Source organism: Oratosquilla oratoria, chromosome 12 (genome assembly GCF_046742065.1).
Source record: "Oratosquilla oratoria isolate Oo_2021 chromosome 12, ASM4674206v1, whole genome shotgun sequence".
In the NCBI taxonomy this organism is placed as follows: domain Eukaryota; kingdom Metazoa; phylum Arthropoda; class Malacostraca; order Stomatopoda; family Squillidae; genus Oratosquilla; species Oratosquilla oratoria.
Window position 1 is genome coordinate 67,822,512 of NC_134788.1, and position 18,414 is coordinate 67,840,925.

The 18,414-nt window shown below is 37.0% G+C and overlaps 1 protein-coding gene across 5 annotated transcripts in view; it reads right to left on the bottom strand.

Moving 5' to 3' along the window:
• The window catches only part of LOC143031974 (uncharacterized), a 98,559-nt gene extending 87,233 nt beyond the window's left edge, over nucleotides 1-11,326 (bottom strand). Inside the window, exon 1 of one of the 5 annotated variants that reach the window (XM_076196378.1) lies at nucleotides 11,120-11,326. The gene's annotated coding sequence lies outside the window, so the exon portion shown is untranslated. Of the gene's footprint in view, nucleotides 1-10,698; nucleotides 10,717-10,948 lie in introns of those variants that run through there. The other 4 variants (XM_076196379.1, XM_076196377.1, XM_076196380.1 and 1 more) reach the window with 4 other exon arrangements.
• Between the last annotated feature and the right edge of the window lie 7,088 nt (nucleotides 11,327-18,414).

Below are 18,414 nucleotides of genomic sequence, written 5' to 3' on the forward strand. Positions count from 1 at the left end.
AAAGGACATGTCCTCTAATAAACAGATAAACAAAATTGTCAGAGAAACCTACAACTTGCTATGATCAATAAAGGTGTCTTTTAACTATTTGGACGAAGAAATGGCTAAGAAAATACTAGTCACATTGATAAGGCCAAGACTGAAGTATGCAGCGACACTATGGACACCCAGTACTAAAAAGAATATAAGGAAAATTGAAAGAATTCAAAGAGCAACTATGAAGATGGCCCCAACACTCAAAACTGTCATATGAGGAGAGGTTGTCAAAACTGGAATTAAAGACTCTGGAACAAAGAAGAGAAAGAGGTGACTTATTGACCATCTATAGAATCATGAGAGGAATGGAAGTCCTTGATAAAGAAGACTTACTAAATTAGGATAAGAGAAATACAAGAGGACATGAAATGGAAAAGAAGCTCAAAAAGGACAGTTATATAAGAGACCTGAAAAAAAAGCTTCCCACACAGAGTGGTGGATCTTTGGAACAAACTGGATGAAACAATAGTGTGCACAAGAGCTATACCTGAATTTAAGAACAAACTAGATACTGCGAGATACAAAGACGGGATACCACGAGCATAGCTCCCCTTCCTGTAAAACTAGGTAAATACACACATACACACACACACACACACACACACACACAATGGTCTTTTGGAAAGAAGGCGAGCATTAAAAAATGTTAGCTGATACAAGGCATACATAAAATGAGATACTGAGGGATGGAGGTAACCTGGTAGTTATGGGATATTTCAACTGAAACAAAAAATCTGTTGGGAAGAGATGACAGTGAAAGGAGGAGTGGATCTATGGTGGGAAATGTATTATTTGACATGACCATAGAGCATACAATGACACAATAGGTAAATGAAAATACCAGATACAGAAGTAATGAAGAACTGTCAAGACTAAATTTGATATTTACAACAGAACCTGAAATTGTGGATAAAATTGAATACAAGGCATCATTTGGAAAGTAAACACATACTAATAGAGGCTGAACTAAAGGAAGAAATATATATGGAGAGAAATAATACAGAAAAGGAAGATTGATGTACAACAAAATGGACTTTGGAAAACTGAAGAAATTCTTTCAAAATGCAAATTGGGAAAATTTGACATTGAAGAGACAAAAGTGGAGGAGAAATGGACAATCTTGATGAAAATCTATAATGAGTGAATAAATACTTAAGACAGAAACAAAAAAGGTTTACATCAAATGCTGGTTCAACAGAAGAGGCATGAGGTGAAAGATAGAAGAGATAAAGCTTGGAAAAGATGGAGAAAAGATAAAAAAAATGGAAAATGGCAAATATATATCAATCATAGAAATGAATATGTAAAAGTGTGCAGGGAGGAAAACAGAAACTACAAAAAAGATATAAATGAAAAATGTAAAGATCAACCCAAACAATTATATAGATATGTGAATGGTAAACTTAAAATTAAACAGAATATGGTGAAACTATGCCATGGCAATACAGAATACACAAAAGATCTAGAAATGGCCAGTCATGAATAATCACTTCATTACAACTTTTTTTTTCATATCCTTTTCACACACTCCCATGTTGTAAACTTTCAGAAAACTATCCTATCATTCTGTTTTTCAGCTTCACTGAACTCCCAATCCACTTTTATTTATTTCTATTTATTCATTTTTTTTTTTTTTTTTTTTTTTTTTTTAAGTATATCAATGAGCTTCTGTACAACTGTAGCTTCTTGTTGGTATATTGCATCACTTATTATTTCTGGCTTCCCCAATTCTAGCATAAATTCAAGGACCATATGATCACTCTTATTAGGCGCCAGTAATTCAGTGTTTAAATTACTTCAGATTCTCTAGTCAAGACCAAATCTAGTCTTGCAGTTGTACCTTTGCCTTTATATATCAATGCTTCCTTCACTCATTGGGTCATTATATGATTCATTACTATGTATATTACACTATGATTCCACACTTCCATCTGTCTCCCATTCCTTCCATAGTATCTCTTCACAATTAAAGTTGCCCATCAGTAACATACACACACACATGCTAAAGAGATTCTGAAGGAGATTCAAGAGGAGGATCAAACCTTAGATAAAGAAACTGAGGAAATATATAGAGTAGGTAGATACTCAAAAGAAAAGCAATATAGGCCACTAAAAGTAAAACTTAGGTCACAAATGATAGCAGAGGAAGTACCCTCCAGAACAGCAAAACTAGCACACAGTGAAAATCACAAGAATGTATGGATAAAGAAAGAAATGAGTGGTGAAGAAAAAGAAAAAGAAAAAGAAAAGGAGCTTAGAAATGAAGCGAAGGAAAAAAAAATAATAATAACTGAGGTTGAGAAGAAAATGGTAAGTGGTGAACCCGAGGCTGAGAAAATGGTATATCACGGCTGAGAAAATGGTATATCATGAAAAAGGAAACAAAGCAGACAGAAAAAGATGAGAAAGAAAAATATCAAAACTAGCCTATACCAACATAGATGGAATGATCTCAGGACTAAATGAACTAAATGATTACCTGGCATCAGAAAAACTGGACATAATGGGAATAGTAGAAACCAAAATAAAAAGTAATCTACCACCTAACACTGTGGGACAAGGACTATACAACTGCTGGATGAAGAACAGAAAGGAAAAACAAGGAGGGGGAGTACTATTTCTGACCAAGAAAGACTTAAATGTGACAAAGTGAACAGAAGGAAAAAACAATGTAGAGTCAATTATGATAAAAATAGAAAACAACCACATGAAAAGTAGAAAATTTGTAGTGTATGTGCCCCCTAAAACAAAGTCCTGGACAGAACCCAATCATTCCAAACTGTTGGAAGATACTAAACATGAGCTAATCGATATACTGAAAAAAGGAGGAAATACAGTAATTATGGGTGATTTTAACTCAAAAGAAATATGTTGAGAAGAAATGACAGTGAGGGGCAGCATACTACTTGATATGATCATTGAATACACAATGACTCAAAGGATAAAGGAAAATACCAGATACAGAAACAATGAGGAACCTTCGAGATTGGATTTAATACTTACATCAGAACCTGAAATTGTAGACAGAATAGATTACAAAATACCAATAGGAAAGAGTGACCATGTACTAATAGAATTTGAACTAAAAGAGCAAAAAGACCTAAGAAGAAAGGAGAAACATAGAATAGGAAGACCAATGTACAACAAAACGAATTTTGAGAAACTTAAAAAATTCTTTCGTAATGCAAACTGGGAAAAATTCCTAAATGAAGAAACAAGGATGGAAGAGAAATGGAATATACTAAAAGAAATTTATAATGAGGGTGTGATCAAATATGTACCACAACAAAAGCAAGAAAGAACATACATAAAGAACTGGTACAAAAAATGTAGTGAAGCTAAGGATAAAAGAGACAAAGCATGGAAAAAAAAAAGAGCAAATGGCAAACATACATCAAACTAAGAAATGATTATGTAAAAATGCGCAGAGAAGAAAAGAGAAATTATGAAAAGGAAATTATAGAAAAATGCAAGGAACAACTGAAACTATTTTACAGATATGTGAATGGTAAACTAAAAAACAAGCAAGAAATAGAAAAGCTGTGCCAAGGAAGTCATGAATATACAGAACAAGAAATGGCAGAAGTTATGAGCAACCACTTCAAATCGGTATTCACAATTGAGAACACACCTAACTGTGAGGGAATAGAGAGACAGAAATCCCCCTCCCAATGAAGGAAATAGCTGTAACAAAGATGGAAATTAGTGACCAAATAAAAAACCTTGATGTCAGAAAATCGCATGGTCCAGATGGAATTGCAAATTGGATACTGAAAGAATGCGTAGAAGAATTAACAGATAAAATACACATTATAATCAAATGCTTACTCAAAGAAGGAAAGGTACCACAAGACTAGAAAATTGCAAACATAGTACCAATATATAAAGGAGGAAACAAAAAAAATCCAACTAAGTACAAACCAGTCTCCCTAACAAGCACAGTAGCTAAAATATGTGAAAAAGTAATCAAAAGTAGACGGGTTAAAAACATGGAAAAAAAATCTATACTAAAACCAAACCAACTTGGATTTAGACAAGGAAGATCATGTACAACAAACCTGATTTGCTTCTACTCGAGACTAATAGATATAATAGAAGAGAGGGATGGATGGGCAGACTGTGCCTATCTAGACCTACAAAAGGCATTTGACAAAGTACCACACAAGAAATTAATAAGAAAATTAGAATCAATAGGTGGCACCACAGGTAAACTATTAGAATGGATAGAAAACTTCCTGACTGGGAGAAAAATGAGAGTAGTAATTAGAGACAAATACTCGAAATGGGAAGATATGATAAGTGGTGTTCCACAAGGGTTGGTGCTGGCTCCAATCATGTTTGCCATATACATAAATGACATGGATGAAAGAGTTGAATCTTATATGAATTTCTTCACAGATGACGCAAAAATATTGAAGAAAGTAAGAACAGAAGAGGACTGTGATTCATTACAATCAGATCTGGACAAAATCTGGAAATGGACTCAAAAGTGGTAAGTGAACTTCAATATTAAGAAGTGTAGCATAATGGAGTTTGGAAAAAGTAAAAACAGAATTTCAAAAAATTACAAAATTAGTGAAGAAGAAATCAAGAAAGTGCACTCAGAAAGGGACCTTGGGGTAATAATCTGCAAAGACATGACACTGGATAAACATATAAACAAAATAGTTGTAGAAACCTTCAACCTATTAAGGTCAATGAAAGTGTCATTTGACTACTTGGATGAAGAAATTATTTAAAAAATATTAGTTACATTGATTAGACCAAAACTGGAATACGCAGAAACACTATGGACACCCAGTACTAAAAAGATAAGGAAACTAGAAAGAATACAGAGAGCAATGACAAAGTTGGCACCAGCTCTTTCCAAATTAACATATGAACAAAGATTATCGAAATTGGAACTACCAAAATTGGAGCAAAGAAGACAAAGAGGTGATCTACTGACTATATTTAGAATTATGAAAAGAATGGAAATCCTTGATAGGAATGATTTACTAAGGAATGACAATGGAAAAACAAGAGGTCATGAAAAGAAACTAAAAAAAGGATAACTATAGAAGAGATCGGAAAAAGAATAGCTGGACATCTGGAATAACTTAGATAAAGAAACAGTGTGTGCAAACACTATATCAAGATCTAAAAAAAAAAATTGATGCTGAAAGATAAAGATGGGTCACCACGATCATAGCTCCCTTCCCGTGTAATGCAACTACGTAAATACAACTAGGTAAACACACACACACACTCACACACACACACACACATATATATATACATATATATATATTTAATAAACCTTTCTAGTTGCTTGGCTGCACTTATAAATTCTTAGTACTCTGTCTAACTCCTTGCTCTTATTTTTGGAGGGATGTATCCTACTGTGATGTTTCTTTTTCTAGCCCCTTCACTTACAAGTCTAATATTCATTATAGTGATCAGTCCCTCCCCATTTCCACTTCTTCCATCTTGATGCTTTTTTTCACTGCCATCTTCACACCACCAATTTTTTTTTTCCTCTCCTATCCCACCTTCATATATACAGTAAAGTCGCGCTTATCCGAATGCGTTTTAACCGAATAATCGCATTAACCGAACATTTTCTCAATACGGTAGCCATCGCTTTAACCAAACGTATTTGGATCTCAACCGAACATTCAAACACCCCGCCGCCTCTTCCACCACCCCCGCGCCACCCGCAAGCTTCACCAAGTGCTCACACGGTGGCAGCACATTCCATGTTTACACCTGATCGGCTGTTTGGCAGTACATACATTCGTGAGTCCTCTCGGTGACGATACAGTATCACAAGCTCTCCTTAAACATTTTCTCTTTATACTCTATAGAATATGTTTATGAACTATTATAAGCATTTCCATGTGTATGTTAAGTTTACAGGTACGAATATTGCAGCTGACATTACCACATAAAACTCTACGGGAAGGAAACATAAAAAAGTCGGATTAACCGAACATTTTGATTAATCGGACATTTCTAATCCCCCTTGGAGTTCGGATAAGTGGAAGTTTACTGTAATATTTTCCTCACTCATTTGAACATCAATATTTTTGACAATTTTGTATTCAGCAGAGCACATTATGTCTAGTTTTTCTCTTTTAATTAGTCACTTGTCTCTAATTTTGTTTAGATCAGTCTAACTACATGTAAATAATCTACCTCCAATCTTTTAATTTTTTCTTTCTTCTGAGTTATTTTCTTCCCTTTCTTTCTCTTCTATATCTTTATCCAACCAACCACATCCTCACCTTCTGATCTTTCACTTTCCAACTTTCCAATAAAACTGTCCTTTCTTGTCTTTCTCATTTTGATTTCCCTTAGCTTCAAAAATCTTTCTTGGCTTCTCATTTTCTTTCTTTGCTGCATCTGTCCTTACCCATTCTTGAATTTGTTTATATTCTTTAGTTTCCATGACTTATTCGTTAACCCATAGTGCTTTATGATTTGAAATTTACTTGTACAGACCTAACCTGATCAATTCTATTTCTTCATGTATGTCTTCCTCATTGACCATTTCTGTTTGCACAGCTTGTTTTCTACCTTTATCTTATTTCTCATTCTGTCCTTACTGATATATATTCCTATCCAAATTACCATAATAATTTGCATTGTACTCTTAGCAGCATTTCTACTTTTTAAAGTACACTTACTACCTCCTTCACATCTTCCATTTCTTCTTCTTGTTCCATAATTTTTCAAGTGAATTTTTCCTCTCCATGTAACTTTAACCACTCTGGTCTGTTTCATTGCTATTTTTTTTTTTTTCACGAAGCCTTCTCAGCGTGCTGCTTCATACTGTCCTTCAACTTAATTTTTCCTTCAATTTGTTATAAACACCCTACAACTCCTCAATTTATCATACCATTCCTATGAAATCGTCATCTCACTCAACTTGCTTTTTGAATAATCCATTTCAACAATTTGGCTAAGTACATGTTTCCTAAGCATTTCCTTTTTGTTCTTATTCTTCATGATATTTTCCATTACTTAAGTACTGTATTTGGTTGATAATGTTAGGGTTAGGCTACAATGAATTTTTCTTTTGGCTGGAACATCCAAAATTTTGCCTTTTTGCCTAAGGCAATACTGATCCAACATGGTTATTGGGCAAATATTGGTACCCGGTAGTATTTATTCAATTTTATCTATTCATTATTATTATTATTATTATTATTATTATTATTATTATTATTGATCATTATTATTATTATTATTGTTATTATCACTGTTATTATTATTATTATCATAAATATACATATATATATGTAAATATATATATATATATATATATACATATATATATATATATATATATGTGTGTGTGTATATACATATATATATATATATATATATATATAATATATATATATATATATATACATATATATACATACATATATATATACATATATCACTTTGACAAAATGTTGTGGCACATATGTAATTAATAATCACGAAGAACCCACAGTTGGAATAAAAAGGAAACTTTAGAAGAATGTGTAACTTTCCTGAAGAGGGCTATAGCTATTAGCCGAAATATAAGTTACACATTCTTCTAAAGTTTCCTTTTTATTCCGACTGTGGGTTCTTCGTGATTATATACATATATTGTATATATACATATATATATATTATTTTTTTTCGCATCTGACCTAGATATGGACCAAAAGGTCTTCTGTTGGCATGCTCCGCCTTTGTAATCATTTGCATATATTGTTATGCCTTCCGTGAGGATATAAGGAAATATGTCTAGGAGGGGTTCGTACTTAGTGGCCTTGATGTGGGTAAGGCAAATCCAAACGGAAGTTAACATAAATAACTAATTTAATGAATAACAAAAAGCCAACAAAACAAATATAAGTACTTTACAACAACAAATTAAACAATTGACAATTAATTCCTCAACCGGAAACCAAGTCATGAGAATACAGATTACGTGGATACGCCACGGTACTAGAGCAAAAGCGATATGGGAGAGGTTAAGTTACGCGCCGCTCGCCAGCGAAATAGTCTCTCGCTCTAGGAGCCGGCAGGCATTATATACAGTTGGCGAGGACGGGAGGAAGGCGAAGGATGAGCCGGACAGAACTGGTTTTCACGTCCGTCGGCTTTAGAGAGTAGATCCATAAAATACACAAGCAGTTTTATCGTACATACGTAATTACCTAACAAGTACAGAACAACAGATACAGGTATTTTTAGATACATGGAGGATGGTGGGCCATCACAACGTATACAAGTAATTTACAGTACATACATAATTTACAGATATTTTAGATACGTAGAGGATGGTGGGCCATCACAATATACATATATCACTGACAAAATGTTGTGGCACATATGTAATTAATGATCACGAAGAACCCACAGTTGGAATAAAAAGGAAACTTTAGAAGAATGTGTAACTTTCCTGAAGAGGGGTATAGCTACTAGCCGAAATATAGAAGTTACACATTCTTCTAAATTTTCCTTTTTATTCTGACTGTGGGTTCTTTGTGATTATATACATACATATATACATATCCACACACACACACATATATATATATATATATGGCGATGTGCTGAAATTCAGCACGTCGACAATAAAAACCACCAGATAAATTGGGATGCTGAAATAATATATATATATATATATATATATATATATATATATATATATATATGTGTGTGTGTGTGTGTATATACTGTGTATAAATATATATATGTATATATATACATATATATATATATATATACTGTATATATATATATATATATATATACATATATAATATATATATGCAAAGTACTAACGAAGCAGAGCGCTTTCGTATATTACATCTTCAGTGCAACAAGTACTCTGCTTCGTTAGTTTCTTTTTCCAAGTGGTCTACTTTGCATAAGTGAACACACGTACCCGTGTTCTTATTAGCATATATATATATATACATATACATATATATATATATATATATACATATATATTACCAGGCTAGATAGAGTGAGAAATGAGGAGGTGAGGAGGAGAACAGGGGTGGAAAAGGAGCTGGGAGATAGGGTTGATGAAAGAATATTAGGATGGTTTGGACACATGGAAAGAATGAGTGAAGAAATACTAGTAAAAGAGGTGTGGAAGGCAGATGTGGAGGGAGTGAACATGAGGGGACGTCCTACGATGAGGTGGATGGATAGGGTGAAGGGGGCTTTGGGGAAGAGGGGAATGTCTGTTGAGGAGGGACAGGAGAGGACAGAAGACAGGGGTGAATGGAGAATGGTTATATATGGATGATGTTGTGATTGCATGAGGTGGAATGGGTGGGGGGATGGGGGTTAGGTAGTATGTGTGAGCAAAATTTGACGCAGCCCGAAGGGATTTCTCCCCGTCCTCTCATTTTATGCAATGGGGGGACGGAGAGGGGGGGTCGTTGATTTAATGAAGCGGCCTTACTGTGGATGTACTGTGTCTTGTGACACTGCTTCTGACCCAGGGCAGTGGACAGGGTGCAGGGATGACCCGTCATTCAGGAGGTGCTAAGATAAGAGGGAAGGTGGATGGGTGTGGTGTGTATTCAGGGATGAAACGGGTGGGAATGATTTTATGCCTTTTTCTTTTTGGCTACCCCCCTTGTAAGGGGGAAAAAGCCTTGGTATACGTATATGTATGATATAGATATATGTATGTATATCATATATATATATATATATATATATATATATATATATATATGTATATGTATGTATATATATATACATACATATATATACATACATATAAATATATATGTATATGTATACATATATATATATATATATATATATATATATATACATATATATGTATATATATACACCATATATATTTGCAAGAAATTGGCATGGTGATATTATCATCTTCAGTTCTAGTTGAACCAATCTGATCACAAATGGGAAGTAACCAAAGATTGACTGCCTATGATTAACGTGCAGTAAAGCAACAGAGCACCAGTATGCAATAACTGCATGTTGAATATCTTGTTCAATTTACTACTCAAAATTCAGATTCTATGATGATGTAGTGTATGCATTGGAGAATAACAGTATTAATTACATTAACCCTGGTCTCTCTATAAGGAGGTTTATGAGTCCCAGTTAACCCAGAGTTAACATTGTTACTTGTTAAGCCCAGTTAACACTGGACTGGCCCATGGCAGCAGCAGCAGCAGCAATAATAATAATAAAATAATGTACAAACTTAAGTGACTAATTTCACTGTATGGTAACTACCATGCAACATGCTATTTTCACCATGTATAGTTTTGGTTGATAAAAAGGCTGAACAGCATTTCTTAGTATAGGATCAAGGTTGGATTTGATTAGGTCAAGTGAGGTTAGGTTAACTTTTGGATAGGCATTACCAAATATTTACCAACATTGACAAAATTGAATGTTTTTATCTACCAGAAGCAATATTGAGATATACAGTTCTAACTGGCATTAACCAATGAAGTCTTATTCTCACCCATCCATAAAATAATAATAGTTCAAGCAGAGGAAAAGGTTCTCCAATCACAAACAGGATTCTAAAATTGCTAGTAACCAGACTGAAAATAGCTGATTTTTCTAAAATCAACGTGTAATGATTATAGCAAAGACACATTTAATTTTTAAAGTGTTTGTTCATACATTATAGATTATGAAAAGTAAGCCCCCAGAAGGGTGATGTTTCTGACCAACCCTGACCCTTCCCGGTCACCCGGACAACCACATATGCCCGTGTGGTCCCCCTTGTCCTACACATATGATGATTCCACTTGATTACTGCAACACAATACAAATTTGTAAAAATAATTTTGTAAAACAAATCACTGCATTCCATGGACAAACCAAATCAGGAAAAGGGAAAACCCCCATCCAATTATCTATGTTACTTAACTAAGCTTACCAGGTGGAACCAGTATTTCCTTCAAATTTTTGTTAGTAAACAAAACAAATTGTACATACATAGCCGATGTGAACACTTCATTCTTTTAACGAAAATGGGAAGAAACAGTCATGTCATAACACTACTATCTTTTTCTTCCTAACATTTTCACTGTACACTTACAAACTATAAATGGATCTGAGGCAGTTTTATTACTGGAGATAGAGGTGAGCATAGCACCAATGTTGTATTTCAGTTAGGTAAATAAACATTGCGGTGGTCGATTTTTTTTTTCTTTTTCAAGCTTAAGGTATGGGATAGAGAGAGGTTCTGGGGAGAGAAAATATTGAAAGACAGAAAGAGAGAACAGATTGGGACGACATTTTTTTTTCTTTTTCTTTTTTTTAAGAGGGATTTCATCTCCTTCACCCTTGTTTTTAATAGTCCTACCTTAATTCCATCCACACGAAATGGTATTGGGTAAAAGGTAAGACTATATAAATATATGAAAATATAAATAGAACACACACACACACACACACACACACACACACACACACACACACACACACACACACTGGCCTCACAAGCCAGAGAACCGGGGTTCGATTCCCCGGTCGGGCGGAGATAAGTTGGGTTTGTCTCCTTTCACGTGTAGCCCCTGTTCACCTAGCAGCGAGTAGGTACGGGACGTTAGTCAAGGAGTTGTGACCTTGCTGTCCCGGTGTGTGGTGTGTGAGTGGTCTCAGACCTACCCAGAGATCGGCTAATAAGGAGCTCTGAGCTCACTGCCGTAGGGTGGTGTCTGGCTGTCTCGACAGAGACTGCAGCAGATCCGAGGTGAACACACACACACACACACACACACACACACACACACACACACACACACACACATAGGGTTTGGTAAGTACGAAAGAAAGAACTTAAGTAGATTATTAGAGATAGAGAGAGAGATGAGCAAAAATAGGACTCGGTGGGAAAATGAAATCATGGACTTAAGAAAAGAGGTCATTGGGTTAATAGATTGTATAACTAAGGCTAATCTTGAAATTTCTGACCTAAGAAAAACTAACTTGGACCTTACAAACGAAATTAAAGAAATGAAAAGAGACATAAATGAACTGAAGAATGATAATGAAAAGAAGAAAACTAATGATAATAACAATAGCGAAAATCTAAAGCAGGAAGTGAACAACAAATTACAAGAATTGACACAAAAGATCGAAGAAAACTTAGGTGGGGACAGTATCCAGGAAATTAAGAAGTGGAAAGAAAATATTGAAAATAAAGAAATTGCTTTCAAAGAAATAGTCAAGCAGCAAATGCAAGATAATGCAAAAGACACAATCATTCAAGTGATTAACGAAAAAGCAAATTGGGTCAGGGATACAGTAGATAGGAAGAAATGTATTGTGGTTTATGGGCTTAAAGAAAAACAAGGATTGGCGAGGTACATGAGAGAAAAAGAAGAAAAAGAGACAGCAGTAGAAATCCTTAATGAAATTCAGGGGGGAGACAGTGATTCAGGCACAGACCTAGAAGAGACTTACAGAATTGGTCGCTATACTAAGGATAGGAATCGACCTCTAAAGATAAAACTAAGGTCACAAATGGTAGTAGAAGACATATTTGAAAAAGTAGGTAACTTGGCAAAGAGTGAAAAGTACAATAAGATATGGATAAAAAGAGAAATGAGTACTGAGGAATTAGAAAAAGAAAGGGCACTAAGAGAAGAAGCAAAGGAAAAAAACTTGAAAAGATCGGAGACAGAATGCAAAGAATTCTAGTGGAGAGTAATAGACCTGAGATTAAGACAATGGCGCTTCAAAACGAAAAAAACAAGGGAAGAAGAAACCAGGGAGAAGGAAGAAAATTAAAAGTGGCCTATACCAACATTGACGGACTAATTTCGGGACTGAACGAACTCAATGATTATCTGTTAGAAGCAAAACCAGACATGATGGGAATTGTAGAAACTAAACTAAGAGGTGAAATACCATCCACTGTTATCGGACAAGGTTTATACAACTACTGGATAAAAAACAGGGACAAGAAACAGGGAGGGGGAATCATGTTCTTGGCCAAGAAAGACCTAAAGGTGACAAAAATTGCAGAGGGCAAAGGTAATGTTGAATTGATCATGATAAAAGTCGAAGGCAAGAATATGAAAAGTAGAAAGTTTGTGGTGACTTATGTGCCTCCAAAAACAAGCGCTTGGAAAGAAAACGAACATACAAAAATGCTAGATGATACAAGAAAATCACTCAATGAGATACTAATGGGTAAGGGTAATCTGGTAATTATGGGGGACTTCAATTGCAAAGAAATTTGTCGGGACAGCATGACAGTGCAAGGAGGAGATGACTCGTGGGGCAATGTACTACTAGATATGACCATGGAGTACACAATGACCCAATGGGTCCGTGAAAACACAAGGTACAGAAATAATGAAGAGCCATCGAAACTAGATCTAATATTTACAACAGAACCTGAAATAGTGCATAAAGTCCAGTATGAGACACCAATTGGAAAGAGTGACCATGTACTCATCGAAACTGTACTAAAGGAAGAAATAGACATAGAGAGGAACGAAAAGCATAGGAAAGGAAGACTGATGTACAACAAAACAGACTTTACAAAACTAAAGACATTCTTCCGGAATGCAAACTGGGAAATATTTTACAGGGAAGAAACAACAGTGGAAGAGAAATGGAATATATTGATGGAAAACTTCAATGAAGGTGTAAACAGGCATGTACCAAGACAAAAGCGAGAGAGAGAGTACATTAAATGTTGGTTCAACAAAAGATGCAGTGAGGCAAAAGACAGAAGGGACAAAGCTTGGAAAAAGTGGAGAAAAGACAAAAAACAAAGCAAATGGCAAATTTATGTTAACTATAGAAATGAGTATGTCAATGTGAGAAGAGAGGAAAAAAAGGAACCATGAGAAGGATATTATAGACAAATGCAAAGAGCAACCCAAACTATTCTATCGGTATGTGAATGGTAAACTTAAAAACAAACAGGAAATGGTGAAACTATGCCAAGGAAACATAGAATACACAGAAGATTTAGAGATGGCCGAAGTCATGAACAATCACTTTAAATCTGTTTTCACCAGAGAGAAAATACCAAATTGTGACATAGATAAAAACAAGAAATCTCCCCTCATGAATGAGTTTACAGCATCACTAAAGGAAATATCAGAACATCTATCAAGGCTGGATGTCAGAAAATCACATGGCCCGGACGGTATTGCAAATTGGATTCTAAAGGAGTGCAAAGAAGAACTAACAGACAAAATACACATCTTGATAAACAGCTCACTCAAAGAAGGAAAGATACCCGAGGACTGGAAAAACGCTAACATTGTACCAATACACAAAGGAGGAAACAAAGAAGAACCCACCAACTATAGGCCAGTATCACTAACAAGCACCATAGCCAAAATTTGTGAGAAAATAATCAAGAATAGATGGGTAAAACATCTGGAAGACAATGACATATTAAACCCAAGACAATTCGGATTCAGGCAAGGAAGATCATGCTCCACAAACTTAATATGCTTTTACTCAAGACTAATAGACATAGTGCAAGAAAGAAATGGATGGGCTGATTGTGCATTCCTAGACTTGCAAAAAGCCTTTGACAAAGTACCACACAGAAAACTACTAAAAAAAACTGGAACACATAGGAGGAATACAAGGAAACCTACTAAAATGGATAGAGGACTTTCTGACTGGTAGAAAGATGAGAGTAGTGCTCAGAGAATATTCAGATTGGAAAGAGGTGATCAGTGGAGTACCGCAAGGATCTGTGCTGGCACCAATAATGTTTGCTATCTATATGAATGACATGGACGAGGACGTGAACTGCTACATGAGCTTCTTTGCCGATGACGCCAAACTGCTAAGGAAAATAGAAACTGATGAGGACTGTGAAGCACTGCAAGAAGACCTAAATAGGGTATGGAACTGGAGTCAGAAATGGGAAGTGGACTTTAATACTAAGAAGTGTAGCATAATGGAGTTTGGAAAAAGCAAAAACAGAATATCAGGAAAATATACAATTGGAACCAAAGTAAAGAAAGTAGGATCCGAAAAAGATTTGGGAGTAATTATCACGAACGACTTGTCCTATGATATACAGATTAACAAAATTGTCGGGGAGACTTACAACTTGCTAAGATCAATAAAAGTGGCGTTTACATACTTGGACGAAGACATGATAAAAAAAAAATATTGGTTACATTGATAAGGCCTAGATTAGAGTATGCGGCGACATTGTGGTCCCCCAGTACCAAAAAGAATATAAAGAAAATAGAAAGAATCCAAAGAGCAGCTACAAAAATGGCACCTGCACTTGCAAACCTATCATACGAGGAGAGATTGGCTAAACTGGAGTTACCGACACTGGAGCAAAGAAGAGAGAGAGGTGACCTATTGACCATCTACAGAATCATGAGAGGCACAGAGGTACTCGATAGAGAGAACTTACTTAACTGGGACAAAAGAAACACAAGGGGACATGGAAAGAAAATAAAAAAAACATAGCTATAGAAGAGAACTGAAGAAAAACAGTTTTCCTCATAGAGTTTTGGACACTTGGAACAAACTGGACAATGAAATAGTATGCGCAAAAACCATTCATGAGTTTAAAAACAAACTAGACACTGCAAGATACAAAGGCGGGACATCACGAGCATAGCTCCCCTTCCCGCAAAATACAACTAGGTAAATACAACTAGGTAAATACACACACACACAAAGAGAGAGAGGAGATTTGATAGCTATTTACAGAATCATGAAAGGCATGGAAATTACTGATAGAGAGAATCTGATAAAATGGGATGACAGAAATACAAGAGGACACGGAAAGAAAATAAAAAAAGACAGCTATAGAAGAGATTTGAAAAAGAACAGCTTTCCTCACAGAGTAATAGACAGTTGGAACAAGTTAGATGAGAAAGTGGTGTGTACAAAAACAATACATGAATTTAAAAATAGTTCAGATAAAATGAGATATGAAGACGGGATCCCACGAGCATAGCTCCCCTTCCCGTAAAATACAACTAGGTAAATACAACTAGGTAAATACACGACTCGGTGGCGCGGTTGGTAGAGCGCTGAACTACCAGCATGGTGGTGCTCGTAGTACTTGGTTCGAATCCTGCCCAGGGCCGAAATTATTTCGGTATCGCTGCGCTTCGGGTCGTTACTCTGACTCTCGTGGGCGGGGAGTTGGGTGTGTGTGTGTGTGTGTGTAAGGTCATAGCATTACCCATAGATCGGTCATACGAGCTCTGAGCTCTCTTCCGGGAGGGAAATAGCTGTCGATCACGAGTCCAACACGTGATCCAGAGACCAAAGACCAAGGTGAAAACACACACACACAGACTGTCAGTACGGCGGTGCCGGTGGTACCTGGTTCGAATGCTGCCCAGGGCTGAAATTATTTCAGTATCACTGCGCTTCGAGTCGTTACTCCAACTCTCGTTGGCGGGGAGTTGGGGATGTATGTGCGTGTAAGGTCATATCATTACCCATAGATTGGTCATACGAGCTCTGAGCTCTCTTTCGGGAGGGAAATAGCTGTTGATCACAAGTCCAACACGTGTTCCAAAGACCAAGGTGGATCGCGCGCGCGCGCACACACACACACACACACACACACACACACACACACACACACACACACACACACACACACACACACACACACACACACACACGGCCCGGTGGCGGATTGGTAAGGCACTGGCCTCACAAGCCGGAGAACCGGGGTTCGATTCCCCGGTCGGGCGGAGACAAGTTGGGTTTGTCTCCTTTCACGTGTAGCCCCTGTTCACCTAGCAGCGAGTAGGTACGGGACGTTAGTCAAGGAGTTGTGACCTTGCATTCCCGGTGTGTGGAGTGTGAGTGGTCTCAGACCTACCCAGAGATCTGCTAATAATGAGCTCTGAGCTCACTGCCGTAGGGTGGTGTCTGGCTGTCTCGAAAAGAGGCTGCAGCAGATCCGAGGTGAATACACACATTTTAAAACAAGTTAGATGAGAAAGTAGTGTGTGCAAAAACAATACATGAATTTAAGCATACGAGGGGTGATCAAAAAGTAATGACAGTGATACCATATATTTTCACGGTACAGAGGTAAATCCAAATAGTGGCCTACATTCCTTCAAAGTACTCCCCTCCTGCCTCTATGCAACGTTCCATCCTCTTTCGCCACTTCATGAAGCACTCACGGTACTCAGAAGTCGATATACCTCGTAGCTCTGAATTGACTGCTCGCGCCAGATCTTGGATGCGATGAAACAGCTTCCCTGCGATCGCACCCTTGATCTTTGGAAACAACCAAAAATCACAGGGAGCAAGGTCAGGCGAGTAGGGTGGGTGGGGGAGAAGTGTGATCCCCTGCTGCTCCAGGAACTGCACAGTGAGGCGAGCTTTGTGGGGGGCAGCATTGTCATGGTGCAGCAAAAGGCGCGATCGGCGACGGGTTGGTGCAGTCTTGGCCTGATATTCCAGGACTCGAGGAAGGACGTGATCAGTGTAGTACTGGGCTGTGATAGTGCACTGTTGAGGCATTACATCCACACACATTGGTCCTTGTGAATTGAAGAAGATGGTGAAAAGGCGCTTCCTGCTGCGAAATCCTTCCTTCAGAATCTGAGGTCGAGGCAAGTAGAGAAGAAAAGGTAAAAGGTTCAGATGGAGAGATAATAATAAAGAGAAGACAGTGAGAGGAAGGTGGGCAGAGTATTTTAGGGAGTTGCTAAATGTGAAGGAGGATAGGGAGGGAAAGGTAGCTGCAGTGGGAAGCGCCAAGAAAATATGAGTGATGAATGAGGAAAATGGAGGAGAAATAGGGAAGGATTAAGTGAAAACAGCTGTTAAGATGATGAGAGCAGGTAAGGCACCTGGGTTAGATGGATACCATGCAGAATGTCTGAAGAAAGGAGGTTCAGTTATGGTGGACTGGCTGGTGAGGTTATTTAATGTTTGTTTAAGAGAGGGTAGAGTGCCGGAGGACTGGAGGAGTGCCTGTATAGTTCCACCTTACAAGGGAAAAGGGGACAAGTATGAGTGTAGTAGTTTCAAAAGGATCAGCTTGTTAAGTGTAGTTGGGAAGGCTTATTGGAGGATCTTGATTGAGAGGATTAGGAAAGGAACAGAGGGAGTAATTGGTGAGGAACAGTGTGGGTTTAGGATAGGTAGGGGTTGTGTATATCAAAATTTTGTGGCAAGAGAGATATGTGAGAAAGCTATAGGAAAAGGTAAGGATGTTTTTTTGGACATTTATGGATTTGGAAAAGGTTTATGCCAGGGTAGACAGGAGGGCACTGTGGGAGATATTGTAAGAACAGTCAAGAATTTTTACGAGAGTGGTAGAGCTTGTGTTAGGACTATAAATGGAGAGAGTGAGTGGTTTGAGGTAAAGGTGGGACTTCGTCAGGGATGTGTTATGTCGCCCTG